Source organism: Phaenicophaeus curvirostris, chromosome 3 (assembly GCF_032191515.1).
Source record: "Phaenicophaeus curvirostris isolate KB17595 chromosome 3, BPBGC_Pcur_1.0, whole genome shotgun sequence".
NCBI classification, from domain to species: domain Eukaryota; kingdom Metazoa; phylum Chordata; class Aves; order Cuculiformes; family Cuculidae; genus Phaenicophaeus; species Phaenicophaeus curvirostris.
Window position 1 is genome coordinate 25,779,674 of NC_091394.1, and position 22,576 is coordinate 25,802,249.

Below are 22,576 nucleotides of genomic sequence, written 5' to 3' on the forward strand. Positions count from 1 at the left end.
TGCTCCCCATTTCAAACAAGAGGGTCAACCAAAGCTACTTCTGAACTTCACTGGGTTCCTTAAACCACTTTGGATATCAAGATGCAGGTTCTCCATTTTCTTAAAAGTTTGGACCAGTGGTTGAATTCCTGCCTTCTAGATCTATGTATAAAACCAGAGAATGAGAATAAGGACATGAAAAGTCAGCAAAAAATAGGTTTGCAACATGATACTTTATTTTACAATTATGAGCTGTTCACATGGGAGTCCATCAAACAAATAGCGGCTATCATTCTGCTTTCCAAAGGCAGAGTTAAACTGCTTGCAACTAACACCCCTGGCTACCTTTCCTTATCTCCATTTTTCCTTTTACAGCTTGTTAACAAACTGCTTTAGCACAGTTTAGATTCTGGGTCGTGCAATAATTTGTATCAGCTGACCAATATCTCCCCAGCTGAACTGGGGGTCTCCTGCAACTGGTATTAGCCTGCTTTACTCTTCCCTAAAATTTGTTCTTGATGCTCACCCTGTGTAGAGTGCTATGGAGCTACAAGAAGCAGTGGTGTATTTGGTTAGTAATTGTCCATACTTATGAGAGGCTTGCAAATTAGTTTTACTCCTTTTGTACTACCACAGCAGCATAGAAGAAATTGACTGGGACAAAAAACCTCTCCCAGAAAAATGATAGGAATATGTTGACTAATTTGGTACAATACTGTTTCTTAAGTTAAACTTAACATATCTGTAGCCAAATCTAAATCTAACTGGGTACCTGCTTTGTGGAATTAAGTAATGATGCTCTACCTAAAGAAACTTCTTAGTTAGCTGTGAAACTGCTTTGTGCCTATGGACCAACATCCATAAACCGAACGTGGTCATGCTGGTCTTATATAGCATATAAAGCCTACTCATCACCTATCCTAGTCTTATTCAATACTTCAGGAACTAGTACTATGTATATACCTAAACATTGAATATTGCTGGCACATAGAAATATTTTATATTAGTGCTTTAGTCAAGGAATTTAGAAAACTGTTAGCACAATTGCTTTATGTTTATAAAGGACATTCATAACTTACAAAGTTACTACTGAATTTGTAGGATCAAATCTCAGAATTTGATTGGAATATCCTCTGAATACTCAGAGGATACTGAATTTTAGGGTTTGAAGAAGTTTTACTGACATTTTAGGCTAAGATAAACAACTATGATGTTATTCTGTGTAGAACATTTGAGTTTTATTAAAGAAGACACAATCAATGAAAAAAGTATTTCAGTATTGGTTCGCTTCCTCATCTTCTAAACTTGTATATTGATTATTTTTAATAGCTGATTTACACCTTGTTGTCCTGAGAAAATGTGTGTTTTCCTCTGAATAGCTTGTTCTAGTATTTTGTTTTGTTGGTTAGGGCATTTTTTGTAACTTCCCTCTCCCCTGCACCCTGCCTATGTTATAATGCCACCTTTTCCTTTGCCTGGATAACAAGGTTAACACTGGGCAGAAATAAGAGTTTTTCCTCCATTTACATGGTATTTTTGAACTTTTGTCTCCTTCAGAACTCTGAAGATTAGAAATCCATGAAGCAAGTTATTCTTCTGTTTCTGGATTACAGAGAGATTCTCTGACATTTCCTTAGATGTGTTAAGCACCTTTTCATAATCACTTGAAGAGCTAGTGTCTTTTCCACTCTTAATGTTGTGTCTAAACAAGACCCTTAAAGCACCACTTGTAGTTCTCAAATGATTCTGTCCACCTCTGAAGGAAAAAAAGCTATCTGTGATAAATCAAAACTTTATTCTGAACAGCATTAGAATGCCATACTCCAGCTGTGACCTTAGTACTGTGAAATGTGTCACAGTTTTATTCTATGTTTTTTCAAATCTTTCCTGCAGTATTGCTGTTACAGAAGTTTCCATTTAATATTTCTCCTTTGAAGTATAATTTTTCCCATTTGTTTTCACTGAATTTTTGATTCCACACAATATTTCTAAAATTCATTTAATTTGAAATTCTGTAATTGTTGCCTAATGTGCTCAATACCAGTGTCATATCATCTTCAGAAATGTTCTGTTTCAGATTTTTAATACAATCTTCAGATTTAGTCATATTTATATCCTGCATATTTTCATAAAATATATTTTATAAGAATGTCACAACTAACTTTCTCAGAACTTTACATAACTAAATATACATCCTTGGATTGATACTGTTCACAAGATCTCCAATCAAATAAAGGAAATACAAGGTTTATTTCATTACAATGGAGTGATATCTTCCAATGGTGGTGACTCCAAATGTTCAGGCTTACAACAACAACAGATGTTGTTTTTCTAAACTAAGAGATTGTGCCTTTTCTGCAACAATGAAAAAAATGGGAGGAATGAATACCTATGATACGAAAGAATCCAAATGTTCAGAACATTGCAAGCTTTTAATGAAGAACTGAGTAAAGTGAACTGTTGAAATTATTTCCTTTGTCTGTTCAACTCAACTCTATTCAGTTCTCAGGAATATATCCCCTTTTGACAAAAAGCTACAAAAATATGCTCATATGTTAAATAAATACAGTAGTTTTTTCTTTCCTGAGATGGATATGTTGTGTTTCATGAAATTGTGACTCGTAGTGTGTGATATGATAGATATGCTAGATAAGGCACCTTTTACATCTTCATTAGATATACTAACTTCTGTGCAATGATCCCATTTTTTTTGACTGAAATGTTATCCAAAGCATGTTGACTTTGGCTAATTGGAATGTTCTACTGACCAGTGGGGTTTGTATTACATTGGTTCTTTTACTTTTCTGTATAATTTGAACTACAGAGCAATTGTAGACTAAAATGTGACATTCTTATTAAAAAGTCTTCTTTCATTAACTTAAAGCTTTACAACCAATTAGCACACTCAGATACAAGTTAGCAGATAATACAAATAACATATAAGCCACAGAACACAAAATTTACAATTGAAAAGGTAGGTTAGCAGTAGCATGTCTGTACATTCAAAATTTTTGAAAACTGATATGTTTTTCTCTATTAAGGTCAAAACCCATTACTTAGGTCTCCAGCACCACAATATTTCGGGTAGATTAAAGTTAAGGCTTAGGTACAGAACCAAATTTCTTCCTCTGTAGAAGTATGTTAATACTCATTTTATTACTTTAAATAATAAAATATGAGAAATGTGAAAGTTATAAACTTATACATCAAAAGGCTTAATAGAATTTTTCTTAAAAATATAATTATTTGTGACAGTGAAGAGTTCATATGTGAGTCTGAAACTATGGCAGCCAATTTCATTGGAATATTTTCTATTATAATTTCTAAACAGCTTTAAATGTACCGAACAACCTGCCTCAGAGGTTATGTGTTTATATTTAAAATACATATATACATATATACATATACATATATATACACATTAAAAAGTATATTGGTGTGCTTCAGTTTTTAAATTAAAGTTAGTCCGTTCCTAACCAGATAAGGTAACAGTGGAAATTACACATAGTATTAGCTACCAATGTTGATTCAGTCCCCCTTTTTTTTTTTTACGTCAGAAGAAATATTAGTAGTGAACTTATACAACAATTGTCAGAAACCTAAAAATTTACACTCCACATGAGACCTTCCTATATTTTAGTAACTTTCTAAATATAAGGAGTATAAAAGGCAACATAAAAAAAAGATGTTAAAGGCAGTAAAGAGGAGGACAAACCATTGTGTAAGCCCAAGCCTATTTCATTTTTTTAAAATAATACCTAAGTTAAGCAAAATAATTCAAATGAGACCTTAAGGGAACATACAAAGACTAGATGACTTTTGGAAAGGTTGAAAGAAAGAGTCATAAACCTAGAAGATTTTCAGAACTACCATGAGTTTTTGCTTCTGGGACCAACAGATTTACACTTATTACCAAGAAACATAGAGACTAGTGAAAGAAAGTAAAGATATTATCACAGAATCACAGAATCACAGAAAAAACAGGTTGGAAGAGACCCACCGGATCATCGAGTCCAACCGTTCCTATCAAACACTAAACCATATCCCTCAGCACCTCATCCACCCGTGCCTTAAACACCTCCAGGGAAGGTGAATCAGCCACTTCCCTGGGCAGCCTGTTCCAGTGCCCAATGACCCTTTCTGTAAAGAATTTTTTCCTAATGTCCAGCCTAAACCTCCCCTGGCGGAGCTTGAGGCCATTTCCTGTTGTCCTGTCCCCTGTCACTTGGAAGAAGAGGCCAGCACCCTCCTCTCTACAACCTCCTTTCAGGTAGTTGTAGAGAGCAATGAGGTCTCCCCTCAGCCTCTTCTCCAGGATAATTATGATTGTTTTTTTGCAAGAAGGAAAATACATGTGTCAAAATTACTCCTTTTTAGTGCTTAATATGAAAATATGAGATGAGATCATAAGAATATATGTCAAGCAAAATGATAATGCAAAACAAGTCACTGTTCCCAGATTGTAAACTTTTACATGTTCAGACAGATAATGTAAACAAGCTTTAGCTATAATATTGACTCTCCATGAACAGTCATTATAGCAGGTATCCAATTAGAAGCAATAGCAAATGAGTGTAAGGCCTTTTGCAAAAGGCTATGAGAAGACAGAAACACATTTTTTGGTTCTCATTAATTGACTAAGCATTTGTTTGATGGTGCTACTTAGATGCACTACTAGGAAGTCTGATTTTTGTTGGAACCTAAACAAGCAAGACGTATTCAAGTATGATGAAGCAAGATTTGTGTAAGCATAGGTTATACTTTTGAAAGAAGATTTATTATTCTTTTTATAACAAGTTCTCAATTAAAAAAAAATATTTGGAATTTTCCCCATATTCCTTAGAAGGTAGTCTTAATCTGTTGAATGAGCTCTTCTGTTCTTTTTCTAGGAAGAAGTTACGTTGCAGACTGTGAAACCTTAATGAAAGCAGTGTTGATTACTGTCAAGTTTCATCCTGTTCCTGCAATAGATTGTTTCCCCTACTTAGTTTAACTTCATCAAAGATACTGAAGGAGATTTTATGATACTGGACTAATACTGCAGCCTGTAATAATAATAATAATTAAAATCAACCAACCAAACAAAAACAAAACAAAAAAAAACCAACCCAAACTCAGCTTTCCAGATATCAGATATTCCAGCTTTCCAAAATGAAGAGAGACAGACTCACTTCTCTGTTCTTCCTCATTATCTATAATTTCAAATTTTTGGGCTCTTTGCTGAGAACGGTATATTCACAGAAGAAGGAGGACCCACTCATCTGATTCTACACAAGTAAGTCAGGCTGCAAGCACTAGCTGTTTACAAACATGAGATAAGAGTGTTATTGTTGGGTGGTGCACACTACTTGAATATTTATTTCTCACCTCCTCTGAGGAATATGGGCTTGAAAGCTGCTAAACAGGCCTTATGAGGAGCGGCTGAGAGAGCTGGGGTTGTTTAGCCTGGAGAAGAGGAGGCTGAGGGGAGACCTCATTGCTCTCTACAACTACCTGAAAGGACGTTGTAGAGAGGAGGGTGCTGGCCTCTTCTCCCAAGTGACAGGGGACAGGACAAGAGGGAATGGCTTCAAGCTCCGCCAGGGGAGGTTTAGGCTAGACGTTAGGAAAAAATTCTTTACAGAAAGGGTCATTGGGCACTGGAACAGGCTGCCCAGGGAGGTGGTTGAGTCACCTTCCCTGGAGGTGTTTAAGGCACGGGTGGACGAGGTGCTGAGGGATATGGTTTAGTGTTTGGTAGGAACGGTTGGACTCGGTGATCCGGTGGGTCTCTTCCAACCTGGTTATTCTGTGATTCTGTGATTCTGTAAATGGACAATTTGTCCTAAACTGTAAATCCCTTGAGCCTACATTTGTAAATTTCATTTTCGTCATTTATTGATAGAAGGACTGGAATAAGCAGTTACACACAAGCCGTTTGTTTTTATTGTGTTCATGACAGCAAATACTTCCAAGTTTTGGAAATATTTGTGAAAAGGGAATGCCAAACCAATAGAATGAGCCAAATAATACAGTGTTAGTTGTTTAACCTCTTAGAGGAAAACATATTCAGAGGAGTGTGATATATAGCTTGAAAATACAGATAAACACAAGACCAAAACACAACTAATGTCTAAAATGAGTATTTGTACTTCTGCATGCAGATGTACAAACAAATAGTAAAATACACCAGATTTGTCTGAATTTTAAATATCTCTTTACACATATACAGTTCAAAATGTTTTGCTACAGGAAAACAGCTGCAGAGCAAAAATGAGGAGTCTCACAAGTTTTAGGAAGCTAATACCACTTGTAGACTGAGGATTCATGAATTAACTTATGTAGTGAACAAAGTATACAGCTTATGATCTGAAATTTCAGACAACGTTTATGCTTACATTAAATCTGTATGATTCCACAAACTTTTAGTCAATAGAGTGCTCAGCAACAGTGGACAGTGCAGTCCAACAGAATAAACTTGAGAGGTAGAACTGAACAAAAAAGGAAAATCCCTTTTTATACATACTTCTTAAGAAATTTTGGTTCATTGCCTGACATTTTTTGACAAGTCCACACCTATTGGGACAAAAGTGCTTTCTTGATGGAATTCTTGTTTCCCTTTAAAATTAAGTCTACTTTCTTTCCTATAAAAAGGGAAAATATGGGTTTGTAATTATTGCTTCCTTTTAATTGCTAAGCATTTGAATTCATTGGTCAGAGCTTTAAGGGGAAAAGAAGTTGGGTATTATCTTATATTCTGCTCTCAAATGATGCTAAAACAAGAGAAGTTGAAATGTCTGCATATCATTTAATAATGTGCCCACTACTCGCTGTGGGAAGCTTCCCAGTCTTTTAAGGTTTTCATAATGATGGCTAGTAAATCTATTAACTTTGGACATTGAAGTTGAATGGGTTGAAAGAATGGTTCATTCCAAATTCCAAACATCATATTGTATCAATTTACAACTGCAGCCTTTTTTTTAGAAAAGCTTTGCTTTTCTTGGGTGTTGCAAGTTGGCTTAATTGGATTCCTGCTCATCTCCTTTTCTCCACCTCTTCTGCCTATTACACAGATTTTTTATATGCTCTTCCAGTCACTGTAGTATCCAGCTGCTGAAGGTTTTATTATTAAAAATATTACTCTGGCAGTTTATTTGTGTTAGTGTGTGCTCCAGAGTATGAACAACTGATAAGTATGCATTCCAAAACAGTTAATTTAGTCCCAACCAAGTAGAAAATTAGTTATTTTAATATATAAAGACTATTACTTGTAACTTATCTGTTTACTTTCTCATGTTCTTAATAATTGAATTATACATGTATTGTAGAACTGTTTATATACTCTTCTCCTCACACACCTTTTTCTTCAAGTAGCATTTTTCTTAATTTGTGTAAAAAAAAATATAAATTTTCACTCAATACAAAGATTAATAAATTTGCTAACAAGTCTGTAAGAAAAGTTGCTAATTTTTAGACATAGTTGCTAGGTAGTTTTGTTTTATAACAAGCCTATAGGATGGAGTACAGTTTGGTTTTCTTCAGCGTGTGAAGACATTAATTTTGAAGTGAGATAGTATCTAAGGGCAGAGACTGTCTGTAATCAATAGTATAAATAATATTTAGTAAGTTATAGTGCTAAAAGATTTGTGGTATTGGTGCCTCATTTATTCATAGAAAATGCATGGTTTTGATGCATTAAAATCAACTCTTCATGCCATGATGGAATCCTGGCAGCCAGAGCTCTAAGATGCCTTATCCCGGACCTTATCCCTGAAGTAGGCACCTAGACCACATCAGTTGTCAGAATAAGACCATTGAAATATATATATACCATTGAAATATATATAGAAATAAAAAGGTTTGTAAGAAATTTCCCTGTTCATTGTGTCCTTGAAGAGTGGATACTTTCTTAGCTTCATCTTCCACATTCAACAGTTTTTAGCGGCTTTCTTGTGAGGACAAACTCCACAGAGCTCAGTGTAGGTTTCTTGGGAAAATTCCTATAGATATCCTTGAGGAGTGACCTACTGTCAACTTGTGTTTCAGTCTCCTTGCTAGAGGCAGTAGGCAGAGTTTCTTCTGTTAGAATAATTTTGTTTTAAGTTCAGCAGTAAGAACTTGAATGTTTGAAAATACTAAAACTAAAACTCATCTATAATTTTAATTTATTCTATATCTTTAATTACTTCAGAATTGGCTATTTTTCCCCCTCCCTTATTGAAATCAATTAAGTTTATTTTTTAGTGATATTATAGCTGCCAGTTTGGTCCTCCCCATGTTGTTGGCACAGTTCTTAATTGAATGATGCATAAAATTTCAAGACATTTCTTGAGCTTTATATCTATTACAGGAGGCAGGAAGGATGTTGACTTGGTTTGTCCTGTTTTTTTTCTTGCTCAGATCACAAACTGCCTTGGTAAGATGCTATTTATTCATCATAGAACTCGTTCACAGACAGCATCTTCCTTATCCTCCATCCAATAATCCTTAGAAATTCCTCTCTTCTACAAAAATAGACCATAACTTTTTTTTTTTTTTGGACCCTTTAATACAGTGAGCACCTCTGTTAAATATTACTGAACTGCTTTTAATAAAATTATAACAGAACAGGCAGAAGGACTCTCTGTAATGAATAACAACTGAATGATTGTATAATCAGAGATACAATGAGTTCCTAAAATAATTTTTATTGAAATCAGAATTTCTTATTAATTAGGAGACAGCCAAGACGATAAGTTAAAGTGAAAGGCCCTTGCATTTCCAATTTTTTCCAAAAATTGGGAAAGATATTCTCTCCACCTCCCCAGGATAAGCAGACAGTATTTTGAAGCAGAATTCTTTATTGCAGGACACAATGAAATTTTCTAATTGACACATGTGGTTTATTCTTTCATATTAGTATTAAAAAGGACAGAGACAAAAGTGATGTTAGCAAGTAAATATAATGACAGATCCTTTTATGAATTAGGTGTGTTTGTGCAGACATCTGAAATACACATGTATTAGACTACTCTTTGAATGTAGTTTTCTTTTTTTTTCTTCCCAAATTACAGAGTGGAAAACCTCTAGAAAAGCTAGCAGTGAGACAGAAGCAAAGATGCATACTCTGTGAGTGAAAAGTGAGACATAATTAAACAAAATATATTTCAAATTTTTTTTTCATATATTAATAATATTTGAATATACAAGTTATATTTCAGGTTGTATACATATTGTTTCTAATACTAACAGATTAAGGAAAGGTTATGAATTAATGCATGCATATGAAAAAACATCAAAGAAAAAAGTGCTAATGAACTAGATTCCATTGTCCTCCACATCTTCATAAATACTTTTCCTTAAAATGTATTTTTACAGAAATCTAGATCTGAATAACATTAACCTCAGTAATAATGCCTTTATCTTGAAAATATATTGTTGGGAAAGATTATAGGTAATTTTTAAGTAAGTCCCACATCATCTACCATGAATGTGTCTAAGGGTTGAAAATCAGTATACTTTATATTTTAACTATTCAGAATTTTATTTTGTCTACTTATCCTCTGATATAAAATCACGAGATTCTTAGGTAAAGAGCCATTCTCTATCAACAGTGCAATACAGAAAAAAGGCAAAAGAGAAAATGATTGGTATAACCAAATGTAATATACTTCAAATTATGAAAATACCCTGAGGATTTCATAAATCATTTTCAGGTAGCAGAAATCTTGACTGATTTTATTCAACATATGTTGCACATATTAAGATATCAGTGTGAATAATAGCAGAACAATATGCCATAATCACACAATGAAATTTCCTCAAAATAATGTACCTGTAATATAACATTAAAAGAAATACATTTGAGAGGTGAAGTGATTACAAAATCGAAGCATTTTATTTAAGCCTTTACCCCCAGCCATTGCAGCCTTATTATGTAGAAGTACATACTAAAAGTGGTGACAATGATATCTCAGTGTACATTTCAAAAAGTTAGAAATGATGATGCTCTGATTGAAACATAGCTATCTACAAGGTACACTGCTGTTCTTAACCATAATTTTTTAAGCAACATTTTGTCCTTTAGTTAATAGATATTAACATTCCTCCTCCATTATTATTATTTAATTTTTTTGTAAACATATTAACTTCTATGAGCTTCAAGCCCAGACTGTTGTGCCAAGTGATCAGAAAGCTATGCAACTAAGTGTATAAAGAAGCTTTTTGAAAATTAAACTGTTTTGAAAATCATATACAATTGAAATGGAAGAGTACTGTATTACTATACCAGAACGTGAAATAAGGAATTTCTCATTTCTTTTGTTTAGTTTTTTTTTTTTGTTAGATTACCACAGCATATGCAGAAACATCTTTCACTAACTTAAGAACATGCTCAACAGGTCAGTAAACAGCTTTTTAAAGAGTGTCAAGTAGTCATTAAGAGTAATAAATATAGCTGTACAAACAGAGATTTGCATTTGCACGCATTACAATAATAAGTAGCCTGAAAGAAAAGAATTCTGTAATCTACAATCACTCAACAAAGGGTCATCCATCACACCGAAGAAGTTGCTGATTCAGGTGGTAATAGTTTGGTTGATTATCTGGTTCCACAAGTCTCACGTTCTGTTGAAAAACTTGGCCTTCAGAGACAGGCTGTAGCCCTTGTCTGCTGAAATTAACCATGTTGTGTAACAAATTATTCTAGGGGGTTATAATTTCTAAACATTATCTAGAAATCCTGTGGCAGCTGGAGACATGCTATTGCAGCATTTCCAAGGCAGGGACTGAACGTCCCAAGGGGCAGACTTGAACTCCTGGGCCATGAGGGATGGGGGGAGAGGGTGACAGGGAAGGAGGCTCAGGAGGGCTGAAAGGAAGCCCTGGGCTGTGGGCAGTTAGCTAGCTAATACGTGAAACATCTCAAGCTGCTGGAAATAACAGAAGCAGAACTTTGTGCTAGACTATTAATTCAGGGGACACTTCTAAATCAAGTTATTACTTTCTGTTTTGAATATCACACATGCAGCTTTATTTATGATTTGGGAATTGTTATACAATTAGAGACATGATTATCTTTTGCAATATTTTTTTTTCACTCTTAGGGAAAGAATAATTTATTATACATTAAAATTCATAGCCTCATACATTTCCTTACACTTATACACTTGCAGGAACATAACTATTTTATCTGTGAAAAATATCCCCTCGAAATTCATAAACTCTTAACAGAAAAACGTATGCCAGTCTGTATTCGTTGTTTGATTCAAAACTGGGCATCAATTCCTTTCCTACATTGGAACCAGAATTAATTTGCCAAATTCCCATTCAGATGAATTAGTTCTGCATAAGACATGATGAGATATCACTTAGATTAATGTGTCTCCAGCACATTGCCCATAATGATGATCAAATTAATTCACTAAAACTTTGACCATCATTGGAAACAATGTCCTCAAGAAACATTAATCAAATAGATATTTCATATCATATAGCATTGAATGTGAATTACATGCAGTGACTCTATATGAACGTCAAAACAATCTTTGGTTCACATTATTGCTTAACTGTTAGAAATTCACTGTTATTATATAATCATATTAGCATTTTGTTACATGGAAGTGACTGCCTCTTCTACATGATGTAGGCAGGACATACCAAACACGTACTGGTATAGTAAGACAGATAGCAATACCCTTCAACGTTAATACTTTTTAGATGAAAATGCTTTTTTATGGATGAAAATATTTGATCCTCCAGGCAACAAACAGAAATAGACTTCTAAAATTAACTGAAGTACAGATCAATAAACTAATTCAGGCTGGCATCAGAAATAAAGATAGAATGCACCTCAGTTTGCGATCCTACAAGGCATATAGAATCCATAAAATTTAAATTTTCTTGATCTGACAGATATCCTGGTGTGGCAGTTACTAAGTTCTTACTACCAACTTTAAGTGAATCAAAAGATCTTGTTTCTCAAGGTATTTAATTAATGTTTTGTTGGTTTGGTTTTTTTTTTCACTCATTACACCTATAAAAGATATTTGAGGAAAAACACATAGTAACATTTCAATGTAAACTAAACCCACTTAAAATGGTATATGAGTTCAAAATCCTGTTAGATTTGCTTGTGTAATAATGTATTTTGTCTTCACATTTGTCATAATTATGTTTTAGCTAAGAATTAAAGCTCTGATAACTGCCTACATTTAAGAAGAGTACCTTCCATCAAAGCTGTTGATCACATCTTTGATTTAGACTAAGGGAATGTTGATACTTGACATGACAAGCCCTGTACTTACGCAATGACTAGAGTTTGCATTGTATTTTTAACAAACAATGGGAACTACATATGGAACTTTCAAGAGAATATGAACTGTATTCATTTTTCAAAACAAGGATTCATTTATCAGAGCAGTCATGGTATTTAGGCAACTGATGCCAAACCCACAGGAATCATTACTCTCTGCAAAACTGATACTTACCACTTCTAAATCAAGAGGTCTACAATGTATTACTGATTTTGGATGGGAATCCAAATTCTAACAATGATAACTTTGATACATTCACATGATAAATTGATCTCTAAAAGAACTGGGTTCTGAAGATACTTGTTCTTCAAAGGTTTTCTAATAAAGCATCCTATACTCTCAAATGTACTCCAAGTTTCTCAATTTTGGTAGAAAGTTGTGCAGTTCTGAAAAATATCGATATTATGAGGTCAAAAATATCAAAATTATTTTAGGGACATACAAATTGAGCATACCAAGAAAAAGATTTTTTCCGGGAGTATTGGACTCACAATATGATACAAATATTAGAAATGTATTCACTTAGTACATGACACAACCTTTACAGAGATTATTTATAGTTCTTTCTTAGTTTCAGATTAATCAGAAGCTGTTCCATCTTCTCAATATTACCTTTTAAAGCAAGGGGAGAATTTCCAGCTATTTCAGCTTGAATCTGTCTTAATAGTTTCAATGTGCATGATCAACTTTTCTGGTCCACCCAGTAACTTTACAGAGCCATAGGGCATATATCATATCAATGTTACATCAGGTAACTCTCCTGTCCTTCTACTGATAATATGCTATTTTGTGATGAAGCACCCTAATAATGGAAATAAGATTTTAAAATTAATTTCTCTACATAACTTTCTTAAACAGTTAATCTTCATTCTGTGATAAAAGAAAAATGGGTCATCAATTTTTGGAAAACTATACTTTCAAAGGCCTGAGTTAGCCACTGACAACAGTATAGCAAATGCATTTAATACTAGATGATGATTATTATTATTATGGAGAATCAGATACTTTCTCCTTTGAGCTTTGACTTAAAAAGACCTTTATTGAAAATATATTTGCTAATGCGAGATATTTCTTTTAAAATAAAACACACATTTTAACAGAGCAGGACAGCCTTTTAAAGCTATTCTATATTATTATGAAGAGTGATAGAATATTTAAATTCTCAGAGTTATTTTTAAAACTCTGTATATAATGTATCACTCTTCATTAGTTTCTACTGATATATTATTCATTTTAATTATGAATTAATAAATTAGTAGCTGAAATTATTAAAAAAGCATAAAATAATTGCAATTTTTTATGAATGCAATGGAAAGTTAGAAGATTTTAAACTGCCGTAATTTAGAAGCAAATTTAAGTACCTGGATGGTATAGATTAAGCAGCTAAAGTAATCTTAATTCAGATGGAAAAATGCACCACTTGCTGATGAACCCAAGCCTGAATTATAATATAAATCATTCTTGAAATGCTATAACCAAAATTCTTTTGACATATTAGAGGTTGAACAAGACAGCCTCCAGAGATTCCTTCCCACGTCAACCATTTTGTGATTCTGTGATAAAAAGACACTTAAAACCACTAAATGCAATAAGCACTAGGGTTTTTTTATTTTGTTATTGAGTTTCCATGATAGTAGGTCACCCACTCGTGACAGTGGGTACTAATACTCCCTCAGTTACACTTTCGTTTTTTCTAAATAATCAATAAAGAATTAATATTCAAAAACTAATCAAATCTGCCTTAAACATGTTCTTTTTGAACAAGAGTGTTAATGAAGATCGCTGTGTGGGAGCATGGGGAGGGAAAAGGAACGGAAAGGTTTCAGACTATGTTATTGTCTAAATATAATTCAGTGTATCTTTTTCAGATTCTCTTTTGCTTGTGTATACTAGGATAAATATAATTTTGAAAGTAATTTCATCAGATTTTATCACAGGGTTTATCTCATATCAACTAATATAAAGATAATAGTGGAGACTATAGCATTTCATTTGAGTAACAAACCTTCTTTTACTCAGAAAAGGAACATGCTTTGATGGCTTATTTTGATGTAATATCAACTAACTTAACCCCATTTCTCCAAAAGCATAATAAAGTTAAAAGTTAAGTAGTAATCTAATGTATCTTACACTGTGGAAAAAGATGAAAATTACACTCTCTCTTGTAACCATATATCAACATGTGTCAAGTAACATGTTAATATTACTGTTATCAAAGAAATGCAAATTAAAGACATCACAGAGATATACTGCACAGAGTTGAGGTTACACATTTTCTACTTGACTGTGCAGAAAAGAAAGCTAATTACTTATCTAGCTATAAAATAAAAAGCCAGGTATACCTTTTTTTTGCCATAACATTCCAGTAGTAAGTGTATGAAGGCAATGCATTAAATTATTTCTCTATGCTAAGTGAAACAGATATTACAGGTGTTTCTTATTTCTCTAGCTCGGTAGAACACTAGACATGCCCCACCCATATTCCCTGATCTTTGAGCAATCTGAAATAAATCAGCATATTAAATCTAGACACGTAAGCATAAATGTAGAGGAAAAAGATGCAGAACATGTAACAGGATAATGTTCCTCTTCTATGTAGTCTTGAATGTAATTTGTGATGGCTGCCAATAACAATTATAATCCTTCTACAAGAAACTTTACATTCTAAGGATACACTTTGTAAAAGGTGATGAGCTAACACAAGCATAAGTTCTGTGAAAGACTAGTCAAAATTCTTTCATTTCTTCCACTACACTTTAATAATGTGTAATAACTTTCAGTTCTTCTGTTTAGACATAAAGTCAATAGATACATGACCACCTCTAATGCAAGAATTCTGAAAAGAACAAATCTGTATCATAACCACTAACTCACTAGGCGGTCTCTGAAAGTATGTGTAGACATGACTTTGACTTTAATTATGGATTTGATTTGAAGAACTTAATGGAGCTGACAAAGAATTTCAGTTCTAACAAGTTTCAGATGCAGGTTTGTAACTTTTTTAAGGGTAATTTTGGCTCTAAGTTGACAGTACAGGAATATAAAAACACTACTACGCCATCTGTGATTTATTTTGACATAGAACAATCAGGTTGGAAGAGACCCACCGGATCACCGAGTCCAACCATTCCTACCAAACACTAAACCATATCCCTCAGCACCTCGTCCACCCGTGCCTTAAACACCTCCAGGGAAGGCGAGTCAACCACCTCCCTGGGTAGCATGTTCCAGTGCCCAATGACCCTTTCAGTGAAAAATTTTTTCCTAATGTCCAGCCTAAACCTCCCCTGGTGGAGCTTGAGGCCATTCCCTCTTGTCCTGTCCCCTGTCACTTGGGAGAAGAGGCCAGCACCATCCTCTCCACAAGCTCCTTTCAGGTAGTTGTAGAGAGCAATGAGGTCTCCCCTCAGCCTCCTCTTCTCCAGGCTAAACAACCCCAGCTCTCTCAGCCGTTCCTCATAAGGCCTGCTCTCCAGCCCCCTCACCAGCTTCGTTGCTCTTCTCTGAACTCGCTCCAGAGCCTCAACATCCTTCTTATGGTGAGGGGCCCAGAACCGAACACAGGATTCCAGGAGCGGTCTCACCAGTGCCGAGTCCAGAGGGAGAATAACCTCCCTGGACCTGCTGGTCACGCTGTTTCTGATCCAAGCCAAGATGCCATTGGCCTTCTTGGCCACCTGGGCACACTGCTGGCTCATGTTCAGTCACTGTCAACCAACACCCCCAGGTCCCTCTCCTCCAGGCAGCTTTCTAGACAGACTTCTCCTAGTCTGTAGCACTGCATAGGGCTGTTGTGCCCCAAGTGCAGGACCCGGCACTTGGCCTTGTTAAACCTCATACATAAAGTATGTAGTGAGCAAAATAGAAGTAAAGTTCTATCAAGCTCTTATCTGAAGCCTGACTCAAATAACATATGATATTAATAATTGCCAATAAATTTCAGAAGAAAAATAGGGACTTGGGCAGACGACTCTTTTTACTTCTCTTTTCAGGGAACAGCACTGATCTTTTAAGAGAGCTTTGATCTGGGTTACATTCATATTAAGATAAAGGAGAGAAACAAGACAGTTGGATTTCTATGTGGTACTGAATAAAAAGTTAGCTGACCTTACATTCCATTAGAAGTGTAACAGTCCAGCCTGGCTTTAGGCTAAGGAATTCATTCATTGTAACACAGCTGTAGATACCTTTTTTTATGCTGTGGTGTTTTATTACATTCATTTTTTTTTTCATATTCATAGATCTGTATACTTACTTAGCCAGGAAGGCCAAATGTAAGAAATATTTTCTGATTTGGGGTGGTTTTCTTTGTTTTTTTTCCTTTTTTTCTTAAATTTTCATTTAATCCTCTCCATCTTTTATGATCATATGGACAGCATCATGACTGTTGGAGGCTACTGTAAGTGTTAAGCATTTATAATTCCTGAGATGATGAATAAGAATTCTGTGCCTTTTTCAAATGTCATCATATTGTACAAACTGGAGTCAACTTTCATATTAAGTGAAATCTGCAACTCCAGTAGCTGAGTACCCTAATTCCTATTGGTTTATGTTTTGTTTTATTGTACTTCATGTGATGGTATGCTACGTTATGTATTTTATTTTAATCACTTTATGGTCTACTTCCAGAATAAACGTTATAGCTTTTTTTGTCCCTTACATATGAGAAAGATTCTTAAGGTGATAGTGGTTATTAACCATAATGTAACTGTAGCTCTTTGACAGTACAACAATACATGTATATGCATTTCATACACACAATACTTGAAATATTTTCCCTTGAGACTATGTATTTCTCCCACGTTACCTGTGGCTCCAATTGAAGTTGTTAAGAGAAGAAGTTGCCTGGTAATTTAAATCAATTGTAGCTGAAGACTCCAAAAAGGGCATATGATGGTTTGCAGGACAGACAGTAACTACACCACCTTGAAAGTAGGCTAACAATTCTTATTCCAATAGTAATGTGTGACTTATGGATGAGAAGACACTTAGCTTGACATAAGCAAATCCAGAACAATCCTCCTGTATGGAGTCAAGTATTTGTTAAAAAATCTAATCGATCTAATCAAAATAAAATGAACGGTTATCGTGAGTCTAGTTGCAATAACACTAATAATCATAACTCAAATTATTACAGAAAAGAGAGAACAGTAGCCTTAATATTCACAGAATCGTAGAATCCCTAGGTTGGAAAAGACCTTTGAGATCATCAAGTCCAACCATACCTGTCCACTACTAAATCATATCCCTAAGCACTTCATCTACCTGTATTTTAAATGGGATAGTGACTCAGTCACCACACTGGTCAGCCTGCTCCAGTGCTTGATAACACTTTCAGCAAAGAAGTTTTTCCTAGTGACCAATCTGAATCTCCCATGGTGCAGCTTTAGGACATTCGCTCTCATTCTATCACCTCTCACTTGGATGAAGAGATCAACACTCACCACTCTACAACCTCCTTTCAGGTAGTTGTAGACAGTACACCCTCTCAGCATCCTCAGCATCCTCTTCTCTAGGCTAAATAACCCCAGTTCCCTCAACTGTTCCTCATAAGACTTGTTCTCCAGGCCCTTCACCAGCTTAATATTATTAAACCAGACAAATTACTAACTTCTGGCCCTTTTTTTGGGTGATAATGCTCACTCCTTGGGCATCCCTCTGGGTGTTTGGGTGGACAGTTTCACTCATTCTCAGGAGAAGAGGAGGATTACAAGATTTCAGCATTCTCTGGGCTTTCCTGTGAGTAATTTGATGCTCATGGAGGAATTTTCTTCCTCCTCAATCTTGGTCCAATTTAGGCTTATTTCTGTAGGTTTCTTCAGCACGGTCTGCACAACTGATGGTGTTGCACAGCCTCAATGTGCTTGAGAAGGCAAATCGTAGAATCATAGAATGATTTGAGTTGAAATGGACCTTAAAGATCATCTAATTACACCCTCCCTGCCACAGGCAGGCAGAGCTCCCACTAGATCAGGCTGCTCAAGGCTCCATCCAACCTTGAACACTTCCAGGGAGGGGGCATCCACAACTTCCCTGGGCAACCTGTTCCATTGCCTCACCACCCTCATTTTGAAGAACTTCCTCCTTATGTCTACTCTAACTCTTCCCCCTCTTCAATTTATAGCCATTGCCCCTAGTCCTGTCACTACATGCCTTTGTAAAAAGTCCCTCCCCAGCTTTCTTGTAGGCCCCCTTCAGGTACTGGAAGGATGCTATAAGGTCTCCTTAGAGCCCTCTTTTCTCCTGACTCTACTCCTTGCCTGTCCCATTCCCTCAGGACCTTGAACTCCACCAGTGTGTGATCACTGCATCCCAGACTGCCTCCAGTCTTGATGTCACTGATGAGCTCACTTGCACTGGTGATCATCAGGTCCAGTATTGCATCCCCTCAGGTAGCGGTGTCTATTAGCTGAGCTAAGAAATTATCTTCAATGCAACCTAGGAGTCTCCTGGATTGCCTACAGCTTGCTGTGCTACTTTTTGAGCACGTGTCAGGGTGGCTGAAGTGCCCCAGTACTACGAGAGTTTGCGAGTGTGAAGCCTCCCGTAGCTGGAGGAAGAAGACTTCATTGGTTGGCTCTCCTTGATCAGGTGCCCTGTAGTACACACCATCCGCAAGGTTCCCTTTGCTGCCCCGGTCTTTTATTCTGGCCCACAAGCTTTCACCCTGTTCATGTCTACCCTTTAAAGACAACTTTTCACACTCTATCCATTTCCTGATACAGAGGGCAATGCCTCCACCCCTCCTGTCCAGTCTGTCCCTTCTGAACAACCTGTAGCCATCGATAGCCACACTCCAGTCATGAGATTTCTTCCACCAAATTTCAGTGATGGCAACTAGATCATAACTTTCTAGTGGCACGGTATTGTTGAGCTCCTCCTGTTTGTTGCCTCAGCTTCATGCATTTGTTTAAAGGCACCCAGTCCCAGGTAATCAGAGCAGTTGAAGACACTCAGACCAGGCCTGGGCCCCAGGCCCTGCACCCCCAGGGCACTGCAGAGTCAAAGGTCTTCTGCTAGTAATGGCAAAAACCTATTTACTGGGCTGAAGCATTATTCCCATAGGATGGTAGGACGTAATGAAAGGACATTCAGACAAAAGCTGGAACATATTTGAAGAAATATAGTAAATTCTTGGTGATATGTTTGATACACATTTTTTCTATTAATTTTGAAATTGGAAGAGGAGGAAAGTAGCACGGGAAATAAGTGATTCACTGGTAGTCTGCCACAGAGATGGACCATTGCATCCAGTTTTAACAGCCCCTTCTCCACGAGAATCGCAGACAACAAAATCTTATCCAAATGGTAAAATTGCAGTTGCTGTTAATCATAATAAGTACACGTAGCAGTACAGTACAGAATGTGAGTGACCAGTTCTGAAGTCCTTTCTTCTCCAGTTTTTGTCTGTGTTAATTAATTGGTCACAATCAGTGTTTCTACTCCAAGGATACTTTCAAAGCCTCTGCTATAAATATGTGATTTTTCATTGATATTCTCAAGGAGATGACTGCTTAATAAGTTTTCTCATATGTGATTTCTTGACAGTCACAGCATATTTTAGTCCTGCATCACACAGATATTGTTACAGGATCATCAGAAAGTCGTGCATAGAAATATTGAAATAGAAATAGAAATATTGAAAACCACACAAAATTTACTTCTATCTATGTTTAATAGTATATATTCAGTTACATCAGTGTTCTGTGTAAAGATTGGATCTGATTCTTTCCAAACTATAACAGGCCTTGGGTAATGCCATTAGAAACACTTGAGATAAGGTAAAACATAGATGATTTTGACAGTGGTTCTAAATGCAGTCAATGCATTCAACAAGGAGAAGTTTAAATTCCCATTAAGAAACACAGTCTTTTAGTACTATGTAAATAGTGCAGATGACCTTAAGAGCCTTTGCTGTGAAAAAAACCTGAAACTCCAGCATTTTTTCAAAATGGCAATTAAAAGAGCTGAATTAAAATTCTGTTTAAAGAGGAATATACAAGCTTAGATTTGGGGCTTTTTACTGGGAGTCTAGCAGCTTCAGTTCATTTCATAGTGTTCACATGGAGAATCTTTACAAATTCCAGAAGGAAACTTCCTCATAAAGAAATTTGTACACTTAACAATTAAATTTTTGCTAGAAATATGATAAGGAGCTTAGAACCATCCAGTATTTAACTGGGGTCTTTCCCCCATGCTGGAGATGCATCATACATTGGCAGGATATAAGTTGAGATGTCTGGCTATGGTATGAGGTCCAAAGACAACTAAACCATGGAATTTATTTTAAATGCGAAATATTCTCATATGAAAAAAAAAAATCATTCAGATTCTCTTCGCAGGTAACAAGGGTTGTGGGAGCACTCCACTCAGGAAGAGCTCTTCACTCATCTCTGGACAGTGTGATTTATCAGGAATGTCAGCTATTTAGTTGGTTTTAAAATCCGGAAGGGTTCTGAGAGAAACCTGGGTGAAATATGGTGAATTTAAATACAGGCTCTTTTAAAACATAATGGTAGCACTTCTTAGAACAGGGTGTATCAAAGAACACTCAAATAATCTACATTGAAAAAAATATTTATTGCTAGTGATATAAGAGAATGACATCAACACTGCTGAGCGGCTTTGCTGAATTGCACCTAAAATACAATGGGAAGACATTTCAGAATATGTTTAAGCATTAGAAGCAGAAAGAACAGAGTACTAAGCTGAGAAAAGACTTTTAATGTGTGCATATTTTCATTCCATATTCATCCTGCCTAATTTTTCAGATCTAACTTTGATGACTGTATTGTTGGCATCTGTATGTAGGCTGATATTCTGAACTACTTTTTCAGTAATTTAATATAAACAGACACATTCAAAATATAATTAATCTGATTTAATTTATATATCTGACTTGGGATGAAATGAAATTCATTCTCAAAAGTAATTCTTGTTCTCTTACTAGTCTCTTGATTATTTTTTTTTAAAGGAGTCATTTAACATGAGTAATGTTCTTCTTTATATTGTGGTAAAGAGTAATGCCATAAATACAATGTAAGTTTAATGGTGTTTCAAGGTGACAGAAAGACCACTCTTGAAAGGGCTTTTTCAAACACCATGACTTCAAACTTGTGACTGACATTATCATTGCATGTTCTGTAACCTTGAGCATTTCTTTTTTGCTTCTTCTCTGAATGCATTTCTTCAAACAAACGTGTTACATTAATCTTTTCATTATAACAAATATGTTTCTTGCAAGAAAGTATGTTTTAATTTGCAAATTATTTGCAAGGAACCTTTTCCAAGAAAAAATTGAACAGCCTTTTTGTTTGGAGTTTGTGCAAGTTTCCATTTTTTTAAAATGAAAATCTAGAAGATGAATACCCTATAAAGCCTTCATATGCACTCTAACTTTTTAAACGTAATGTCTTTTTATTGGTTGACCAGCTTCTCTTTTATCCTCAGAGGTTGTAAGAGCTACGGAAGCAGGGTACATGGGCACCCATTAAAATGAAGAACGCTGAAAAGGTCAAAGTAGTAGTATGCTGTTCGCTTTTTACACTGTTTGTTGAATTAAAAATCTCATTCTTGCAGGAATGGGTATTGCTGGAGTAAAAAGTACACAAGTAACACAATCTAAAAAATTCTGGTCCTCATGAGGTCTAGTTAGTGCAGTTTCAAACAAAAGAAATAGCATTGCTACCAACTTAAACTTTATTTTATGTTGTTTCCTAAGAAGATCTTATTTGCATTTCAATAACGTTGATTTACATTGTAATTAGAAAACACAGACAGGAAAGAAGGAGTTGCAAAAGGGTTTCTTAAAAATATAGAACATTACACTGCATAATTGAGTGGTATTTCTATTTTTATATATTTTGTCAAACAACATTGTGTTTCTAAAACATTCATGAATACTCATATGTTAGTTTACAAGTTTTTATGCTACTGTATACTGAAATTATAAAGCATATTTTCTCCCCTTATATAACAAAGGTTAAATAGGTCTTTTCTTGCATTTTTTTTTCTTTTATTTGGACTTACCAGTAGCCATGGGAAAATTTATGTAATACTAACAGTATAGGAGAATTCCTGATTTTAGAAACAGAAGATTTTTCTAGACTTAATATTGACTTCTGAAGTGGTAAGGGAAGCTTGAGATTAATCTTTTTTTTTTTTTCTTTTTCTTCCATTTCTATGTATCCTTCAATCCCACACAGAGGAACATAGACTCTACCCCTAAGTAAATTTGATGGGCTGTCAGCTGACAGAGATGGAATTTATATTATCGCTATCAGTGGTTCAGGTTTTGTATGAAGAATATTCAGGACATTCTGTTT